Raw genomic sequence first — 10,000 nt, forward strand, 5'->3', positions numbered from 1 at the left:
CGGTTGCCAAGGTTAGGCACCGGAATGCTTGGCCTTGGCTTGCCAAAGCAGGGCATTGCTGGGTTGGGCTCCCTTGGCCTTTTGGGCGCCTCTGACGATGTCTTGCGAAGACCATGGGCACAAGGCCATGGCATATGGTGAGGAAAGGACCACGGTTGCCAAGGTTAGGCACCGGAATGCTTGGCCTTGGCTTGCCAAAGCAGGGCATTGCTGGGTTGGGCTCCCTTGGCCTTCCGGGCGCCTTGGACGCTGTCTTGGGAAGACCATGGGCACAAGGCCATGGCATATGGTGAGGAATGGACCACGGTTGCCAAGGCTAGGCATATAGAGAGGAATCGCATTTTTGCCCGGATAGGCACCGGAATGCTTGGCCTTGGCTTGCCATAGCAGGGCATCGCTGGGTTGGGCTCCCTTGGCCTTCCGGGCGCCTTGGACGCTGTCTTGGGAAGACCATGGGCACAAGGCCATGGCATATAGTGAGGAATGGACCACGGTTGCCAAGGCTAGGCATATAGAGAGGAATGGACCACGGTTGCCAAGGTTGCGCAAGTTTTGGGCATTTTTTGCCCGGATATGCCCAAGTATGCCCCGATAGGCCCGTTACGCCCCGGTATGAACGCGTATGCCCGGATAGACTCGGTATGCCTTGGGATACATGCGTATGCCCCGATAGGCTTGGTACGCCCCGATATGCGCACGTGTGCCCCAGTAGGGCTCGGTATGCCCCGGTATGTACGCGTGTGCCCCGATAGGCCCGGTATGCCCCGATATGCACACGTGTGCCCCAATAGGGGTCGGTATGCCCCGGTAGGTACGCGTGTGCCCCGTAATGCACGTTTCGCTGATCTCCCCGCATGTCCCGCCCCTATATGTAATACTTACTTACTTACTTACTTTCTTTCTTGCTTGCTTGCAATGGTTGGGAGTGCCCGGCATGCCCCGCTGCAGAGACCAAGGGCGCAATGACTTGGCACCGCGGATGCCGGGACTCCGGCACTTCCCGTGGCACTGATGGTTGGTTCCAAAGACAAAAGGCCGTGCAAGGCCACCGCACCGCGGATGATTTTGCTCGTGCTGGCGCCTTTGTGTGGCCAAAGAACATGCGCGAATGCTCCTGTCGGAAGGGTTGGTGTCCTGGCCCCGTCGGGTGTCACGAATGCTCGGTTGCGAAGACCATGGGACCAAAGCCATGGCACGTCGGATGATGGCTGCAGCTGGCGCCCCGGCACTTTCTGTGGCATTGATGCTCGGTTTCAAAGACAAACGTGCGCAGGGCCAGGGGACCGCGGATGACTGCTCGTGCTGGCCTCGTTGGGCGGCATTGATGGTCGGTTGCAAAGAAAATGCGCGATTGCTCGTGTCGGGGACTGGCAAGCCAAGGCCAAGCGAGCCATGGCAACGCGGATGATGGCTCCAGCTGGCGCCCCGGCACTTTCTGTGGCATTGATGCTCGGTTTCAAAGACAAACGTGCGCAGGGCCAGGGGACCGCGGATGACTGCTCGTGCTGGCCCCGTTGGGCGGCATTGATGGTCGGTTGCAAAGAAAATGCGTGATTGCTCGTGTCGGGGCCTGGCAAGCCAAGGCCAAGCGAGCCATGGCAACGCGGATGATGGCTCCAGCTGGCGCCCCGGCACTTTCTGTGGCATTGATGCTCGGTTTCAAAGACAAACGTGCGCAGGGCCAGGGGACCGCGGATGACTGCTCGTGCTGGCCCCGTTGGGCGGCATTGATGGTGTGTTGCAGAGAGCATGTGCGATTGCAAGTGTCGGCCGGGTTTGGGTTCCCTTGGGCTTTCGGGCGCCTTGGACGCAGTCTTGCGAAGACCATGGGCACAAGGCCCCGTCCTGGCCCCTTGTTCGATTCGCTCTCGTCTTGCGCTTGCTTCCAAGGTCCTCCATGACCTTCCCCATGGCCTTGCTAGATCCCCCCCATGACGCATGACCTCTGTCCGTTGATTGGTTTTGAGTGCACACCATGCCCGGCTTGGCACCGTGTTGTCGCGTGAGTGGCATTTGGATCGTGCATGGTGGTGGGCTACCTGCCAATGCGCACAAGCCTTGCACACTAGCCTTGCGCACGAGCCTTGCACAAAAGCCTTGGACACAAGCCTTGCGCACAAGCCATGCATACAAGCCTTGCTCACAAGCCTTGGGCACTGGCCCATCGCACTAGCCTTGCACACAAGCCTTGCGAACTAGCCTTGGGCACGAGCCTTGCGCAGTAGCCTTGGGCACTAGCCTTGCACACAACCCTTGGGCACTAGCCTTGCGCACCAGCCTTGCCCACAAGCCTTGCACAGCAGCCTTGCACACTAGCCTTGCATACAAGCCTTGCACACTAGCCTTGCACCCAGGCCTTGCTCACTAGCCTTGGGCACTAGCCTTGCGCACTAGCCTTGGGCACTAGCCTTGCACACAGACCTTGGGCACGCAGGCCTTGCACGCTAGGCATGCTTGGGCAAGCAGCTCCCGCAACAAGTCGGCGGGTGTAGGCATGGTTGGGCGCAGATCCCGCATCGTCTCGTCGCGTCTGGGCGCAAACCCGTCGCGTCTCGTTGCGTCTTCAGAAGTCGTCGCTAACAGCACCTTTGGTTGCCACTGGTGGTTAGGCGGGTTGGTTGCGCAAACCCTATAGGAGGGTGGCATGCTGCGGGGCGCTGGAATGCGCAGGTTTAGGGCGTTTTTGCCCGGATAGGCACTGGAATGTGCTGGTTTTGGGCGTTTTTGCCTGGACAGGCTAAGGAATGGGCATGCTTTGGGCGTTTTTGCCCGGATAGGCACTGGAATGGGCTGGTTTTGGGCGTTTTTGCCTGGATAGGCTAAGGAATGGGGCATGCTTTGGGCGTTTTTGCCCGGGCAGGCACTGGAATGCCTGGCCTTGGCTGGGCATTGCTGGGTTGGGCTCCCTTGGCCTTTCAGGCGCCTTGGATGCTGTCTTGTGAAGACCATGGGCACAAGGCCATGGCATATAGTGAGGAATGGACCACGGTTGCCAAGGTTGCGCAAGTTTTGGGCATTTTTTGCCCGGATATGCCCAAGTATGCCCCGATAGGCCCGTTACGCCCCGGTATGAACGCGTATGCCCGGATAGACTCGGTATGCCTTGGGATACATGCGAATGCCCCGATAGGCTTGGTACGCCCCGATATGCGCACGTGTGCCCCAGTAGGGCTCGGTATGCCCCGGTATGTACGCGTGTGCCCTGATAGGCCCGGTATGCCCCGATATGCACACGTGTGCCCCAATAGGGGTCGGTATGCCCCGGTAGGTACGCGTGTGCCCCGTAGTGCACGTTTCGCAGAACTCCCCGCATGTCCCGCCCCTATATGTAATACTTACTTACTTACTTACTTTCTTTCTTGCTTGCTTGCAATGGTTGGGAGTGCCCGGCATGCCCCGCTGCAGAGACCAAGGGCGCAATGACTTGGCACCGCGGATGCCGGGACTCCGGCACTTCCCGTGGCACTGATGGTTGGTTCCAAAGACAAAAGGCCGTGCAAGGCCACCGCACCGCTGATGATTTTGCTCGTGCTGGCGCCGTTGTGTGGCCAAAGAACATGCGCGAATGCTCGTGTCGGAAGGGTTGGTGTCCTGGCCCCGTCGGGTGTCACGAATGCTCGGTTGCGAAGACCATGGGACCAAAGCCATGGCACGTCGGATGATGGCTCCAGCTGGCGCCCGGGCACTTTCTGTGGCATTGATGCTCGGTTTCAAAGACAAACGTGCGCAGGGCCAGGGGACCGCGGATGACTGCTCGTGCTGGCCTCGTTGGGCGGCATTGATGGTCGGTTGCAAAGAAAATGCGCGATTGCTCGTGTCGGGGACTGGCAAGCCAAGGCCAAGCGAGCCATGGCAACGCGGATGATGGCTCCAGCTGGCGCCCCGTCACTTTCTGTGGCATTGATGCTCGGTTTCAAAGACAAACGTGCGCAGGGCCAGGGGACCGCGGATGACTGCTCGTGCTGGCCTCGTTGGGCAGCATTGATGGTCGGTTGCAAAGAAAATGCGCGATTGCTCCTGTCGGGGACTGGCAAGCCAAGGCCAAGCGAGCCATGGCAACGCGGATGATGGCTCCAGCTGGCGCCCCGGCACTTTCTGTGGCATTGATGCTCGGTTTCAAAGAAAAACGTGCGCAGGGCCAGGGGACCGCGGATGACTGCTCGTGCTGGCCCCGTTGGGCGGCATTGATGGTGTGTTGCAGAGAGCATGTGCGATTGCAAGTGTCGGCCGGGTTTGGGTTCCCTTGGGCTTTCGGGCGCCTTGGACGCAGTCTTGCGAAGACCATGGGCACAAGGCCCCGTCCTGGCCCCTTGTTCGATTCGCTCTCGTCTTGCGCTTGCTTCCAAGGTCCTCCATGACCTTCCCCATGGCCTTGCTAGATCCCCCCCATGACGCATGACCTCTGTCCGTTGATTGGTTTTGAGTGCACACCATGCCCGGCTTGGCACCGTGTTGTCGCGTGAGTGGCATTTGGATCGTGCATGGTGGTGGGCTACCTGCCAATGCGCACAAGCCTTGCACACTAGCCTTGCGCACGAGCCTTGCACAAAAGCCTTGGACACAAGCCTTGCGCACAAGCCATGCATACAAGCCTTGCTCACAAGCCTTGGGCACTGGCCCATCGCACTAGCCTTGCACACAAGCCTTGCGAACTAGCCTTGGGCACGAGCCTTGCGCAGTAGCCTTGGGCACTAGCCTTGCACACAACCCTTGGGCACTAGCCTTGCGCACCAGCCTTGCCCACAAGCCTTGCACAGCAGCCTTGCACACTAGCCTTGCATACAAGCCTTGCACACTAGCCTTGCACCCAGGCCTTGCTCACTAGCCTTGGGCACTAGCCTTGCGCACTAGCCTTGGGCACTAGCCTTGCACACAGACCTTGGGCACGCAGGCCTTGCACGCTAGGCATGCTTGGGCAAGCAGCTCCCGCAACAAGTCGGCGGGTGTAGGCATGGTTGGGCGCAGATCCCGCATCGTCTCGTCGCGTCTGGGCGCAAACCCGTCGCGTCTCGTTGCGTCTTCAGAAGTCGTCGCTAACAGCACCTTTGGTTGCCACTGGTGGTTAGGCGGGTTGGTTGCGCAAACCCTATAGGAGGGTGGCATGCTGCGGGGCGCTGGAATGCGCAGGTTTAGGGCGTTTTTGCCCGGATAGGCACTGGAATGTGCTGGTTTTGGGCGTTTTTGCCTGGACAGGCTAAGGAATGGGCATGCTTTGGGCGTTTTTGCCCGGATAGGCACTGGAATGGGCTGGTTTTGGGCGTTTTTGCCTGGATAGGCTAAGGAATGGGGCATGCTTTGGGCGTTTTTGCCCGGGCAGGCACTGGAATGCCTGGCCTTGGCTGGGCATTGCTGGGTTGGGCTCCCTTGGCCTTTCAGGCGCCTTGGATGCTGTCTTGTGAAGACCATGGGCACAAGGCCATGGCATATAGTGAGGAATGGACCACGGTTGCCAAGGTTGCGCAAGTTTTGGGCATTTTTTGCCCGGATATGCCCAAGTATGCCCCGATAGGCCCGTTACGCCCCGGTATGAACGCGTATGCCCGGATAGACTCGGTATGCCTTGGGATACATGCGAATGCCCCGATAGGCTTGGTACGCCCCGATATGCGCACGTGTGCCCCAGTAGGGCTCGGTATGCCCCGGTATGTACGCGTGTGCCCTGATAGGCCCGGTATGCCCCGATATGCACACGTGTGCCCCAATAGGGGTCGGTATGCCCCGGTAGGTACGCGTGTGCCCCGTAGTGCACGTTTCGCAGAACTCCCCGCATGTCCCGCCCCTATATGTAATACTTACTTACTTACTTACTTTCTTTCTTGCTTGCTTGCAATGGTTGGGAGTGCCCGGCATGCCCCGCTGCAGAGACCAAGGGCGCAATGACTTGGCACCGCGGATGCCGGGACTCCGGCACTTCCCGTGGCACTGATGGTTGGTTCCAAAGACAAAAGGCCGTGCAAGGCCACCGCACCGCTGATGATTTTGCTCGTGCTGGCGCCGTTGTGTGGCCAAAGAACATGCGCGAATGCTCGTGTCGGAAGGGTTGGTGTCCTGGCCCCGTCGGGTGTCACGAATGCTCGGTTGCGAAGACCATGGGACCAAAGCCATGGCACGTCGGATGATGGCTCCAGCTGGCGCCCGGGCACTTTCTGTGGCATTGATGCTCGGTTTCAAAGACAAACGTGCGCAGGGCCAGGGGACCGCGGATGACTGCTCGTGCTGGCCTCGTTGGGCGGCATTGATGGTCGGTTGCAAAGAAAATGCGCGATTGCTCGTGTCGGGGACTGGCAAGCCAAGGCCAAGCGAGCCATGGCAACGCGGATGATGGCTCCAGCTGGCGCCCCGTCACTTTCTGTGGCATTGATGCTCGGTTTCAAAGACAAACGTGCGCAGGGCCAGGGGACCGCGGATGACTGCTCGTGCTGGCCTCGTTGGGCAGCATTGATGGTCGGTTGCAAAGAAAATGCGCGATTGCTCCTGTCGGGGACTGGCAAGCCAAGGCCAAGCGAGCCATGGCAACGCGGATGATGGCTCCAGCTGGCGCCCCGGCACTTTCTGTGGCATTGATGCTCGGTTTCAAAGACAAACGTGCGCAGGGCCAGGGGACCGCGGATGACTGCTCGTGCTGGCCCCGTTGGGCGGCATTGATGGTGTGTTGCAGAGAGCATGTGCGATTGCAAGTGTCGGCCGGGTTTGGGTTCCCTTGGGCTTTCGGGCGCCTTGGACGCAGTCTTGCGAAGACCATGGGCACAAGGCCCCGTCCTGGCCCCTTGTTCGATTCGCTCTCGTCTTGCGCTTGCTTCCAAGGTCCTCCATGACCTTCCCCATGGCCTTGCTAGATCCCCCCCATGACGCATGACCTCTGTCCGTTGATTGGTTTTGAGTGCACACCATGCCCGGCTTGGCACCGTGTTGTCGCGTGAGTGGCATTTGGATCGTGCATGGTGGTGGGCTACCTGCCAATGCGCACAAGCCTTGCACACTAGCCTTGCGCACGAGCCTTGCACAAAAGCCTTGGACACAAGCCTTGCGCACAAGCCATGCATACAAGCCTTGCTCACAAGCCTTGGGCACTGGCCCATCGCACTAGCCTTGCACACAAGCCTTGCGAACTAGCCTTGGGCACGAGCCTTGCGCAGTAGCCTTGGGCACTAGCCTTGCACACAACCCTTGGGCACTAGCCTTGCGCACCAGCCTTGCCCACAAGCCTTGCACAGCAGCCTTGCACACTAGCCTTGCATACAAGCCTTGCACACTAGCCTTGCACCCAGGCCTTGCTCACTAGCCTTGGGCACTAGCCTTGCGCACTAGCCTTGGGCACTAGCCTTGCACACAGACCTTGGGCACGCAGGCCTTGCACGCTAGGCATGCTTGGGCAAGCAGCTCCCGCAACAAGTCGGCGGGTGTAGGCATGGTTGGGCGCAGATCCCGCATCGTCTCGTCGCGTCTGGGCGCAAACCCGTCGCGTCTCGTTGCGTCTTCAGAAGTCGTCGCTAACAGCACCTTTGGTTGCCACTGGTGGTTAGGCGGGTTGGTTGCGCAAACCCTATAGGAGGGTGGCATGCTGCGGGGCGCTGGAATGCGCAGGTTTAGGGCGTTTTTGCCCGGATAGGCACTGGAATGTGCTGGTTTTGGGCGTTTTTGCCTGGACAGGCTAAGGAATGGGCATGCTTTGGGCGTTTTTGCCCGGATAGGCACTGGAATGGGCTGGTTTTGGGCGTTTTTGCCTGGATAGGCTAAGGAATGGGGCATGCTTTGGGCGTTTTTGCCCGGGCAGGCACTGGAATGCCTGGCCTTGGCTGGGCATTGCTGGGTTGGGCTCCCTTGGCCTTTCAGGCGCCTTGGATGCTGTCTTGTGAAGACCATGGGCACAAGGCCATGGCATATAGTGAGGAATGGACCACGGTTGCCAAGGTTGCGCAAGTTTTGGGCATTTTTTGCCCGGATATGCCCAAGTATGCCCCGATAGGCCCGTTACGCCCCGGTATGAACGCGTATGCCCGGATAGACTCGGTATGCCTTGGGATACATGCGAATGCCCCGATAGGCTTGGTACGCCCCGATATGCGCACGTGTGCCCCAGTAGGGCTCGGTATGCCCCGGTATGTACGCGTGTGCCCTGATAGGCCCGGTATGCCCCGATATGCACACGTGTGCCCCAATAGGGGTCGGTATGCCCCGGTAGGTACGCGTGTGCCCCGTAGTGCACGTTTCGCAGAACTCCCCGCATGTCCCGCCCCTATATGTAATACTTACTTACTTACTTACTTTCTTTCTTGCTTGCTTGCAATGGTTGGGAGTGCCCGGCATGCCCCGCTGCAGAGACCAAGGGCGCAATGACTTGGCACCGCGGATGCCGGGACTCCGGCACTTCCCGTGGCACTGATGGTTGGTTCCAAAGACAAAAGGCCGTGCAAGGCCACCGCACCGCTGATGATTTTGCTCGTGCTGGCGCCGTTGGGCAGCATTGATGGTCGGTTGCAAAGAAAATGCGCGATTGCTCCTGTCGGGGACTGGCAAGCCAAGGCCAAGCGAGCCATGGCAACGCGGATGATGGCTCCAGCTGGCGCCCCGGCACTTTCTGTGGCATTGATGCTCGGTTTCAAAGACAAACGTGCGCAGGACCAGGGGACCGCGGATGACTGCTCGTGCTGGCCTCGTTGGGCGGCATTGATGGTCGGTTGCAAAGAAAATGCGCGATTGCTCGTGTCGGGGCCTGGCAAGCCAAGGCCAAGCGAGCCATGGCAACGCGGATGATGGCTCCAGCTGGCGCCCCGGCACTTTCTGTGGCATTGATGCTCGGTTTCAAAGACAAACGTGCGCAGGGCCAGGGGACCGCGGATGACTGCTCGTGCTGGCCCCGTTGGGCGGCATTGATGGTGTGTTGCAGAGAGCATGTGCGATTGCAAGTGTCGGCCGGGTTTGGGTTCCCTTGGGCTTTCGGGCGCCTTGGACGCAGTCTTGCGAAGACCATGGGCACAAGGCCCCGTCCTGGCCCCTTGTTCGATTCGCTCTCGTCTTGCGCTTGCTTCCAAGGTCCTCCATGACCTTCCCCATGGCCTTGCTAGATCCCCCCCATGACGCATGACCTCTGTCCGTTGATTGGTTTTGAGTGCACACCATGCCCGGCTTGGCACCGTGTTGTCGCGTGAGTGGCATTTGGATCGTGCATGGTGGTGGGCTACCTGCCAATGCGCACAAGCCTTGCACACTAGCCTTGCGCACGAGCCTTGCACAAAAGCCTTGGACACAAGCCTTGCGCACAAGCCATGCATACAAGCCTTGCTCACAAGCCTTGGGCACTGGCCCATCGCACTAGCCTTGCACACAAGCCTTGCGAACTAGCCTTGGGCACGAGCCTTGCGCAGTAGCCTTGGGCACTAGCCTTGCACACAACCCTTGGGCACTAGCCTTGCGCACCAGCCTTGCCCACAAGCCTTGCACAGCAGCCTTGCACACTAGCCTTGCATACAAGCCTTGCACACTAGCCTTGCACCCAGGCCTTGCTCACTAGCCTTGGGCACTAGCCTTGCGCACTAGCCTTGGGCACTAGCCTTGCACACAGACCTTGGGCACGCAGGCCTTGCACGCTAGGCATGCTTGGGCAAGCAGCTCCCGCAACAAGTCGGCGGGTGTAGGCATGGTTGGGCGCAGATCCCGCATCGTCTCGTCGCGTCTGGGCGCAAACCCGTCGCGTCTCGTTGCGTCTTCAGAAGTCGTCGCTAACAGCACCTTTGGTTGCCACTGGTGGTTAGGCGGGTTGGTTGCGCAAACCCTATAGGAGGGTGGCATGCTGCGGGGCGCTGGAATGCGCAGGTTTAGGGCGTTTTTGCCCGGATAGGCACTGGAATGTGCTGGTTTTGGGCGTTTTTGCCTGGACAGGCTAAGGAATGGGCATGCTTTGGGCGTTTTTGCCCGGATAGGCACTGGAATGGGCTGGTTTTGGGCGTTTTTGCCTGGATAGGCTAAGGAATGGGGCATGCTTTGGGCGTTTTTGCCCGGG

The sequence above is a fragment of the Tasmannia lanceolata genome, unplaced genomic scaffold (assembly GCF_043159265.1).
Source record: "Tasmannia lanceolata isolate RefF3 unplaced genomic scaffold, GAP_Taslan_0.1 ptg000140c, whole genome shotgun sequence".
NCBI classification, from domain to species: domain Eukaryota; kingdom Viridiplantae; phylum Streptophyta; class Magnoliopsida; order Canellales; family Winteraceae; genus Tasmannia; species Tasmannia lanceolata.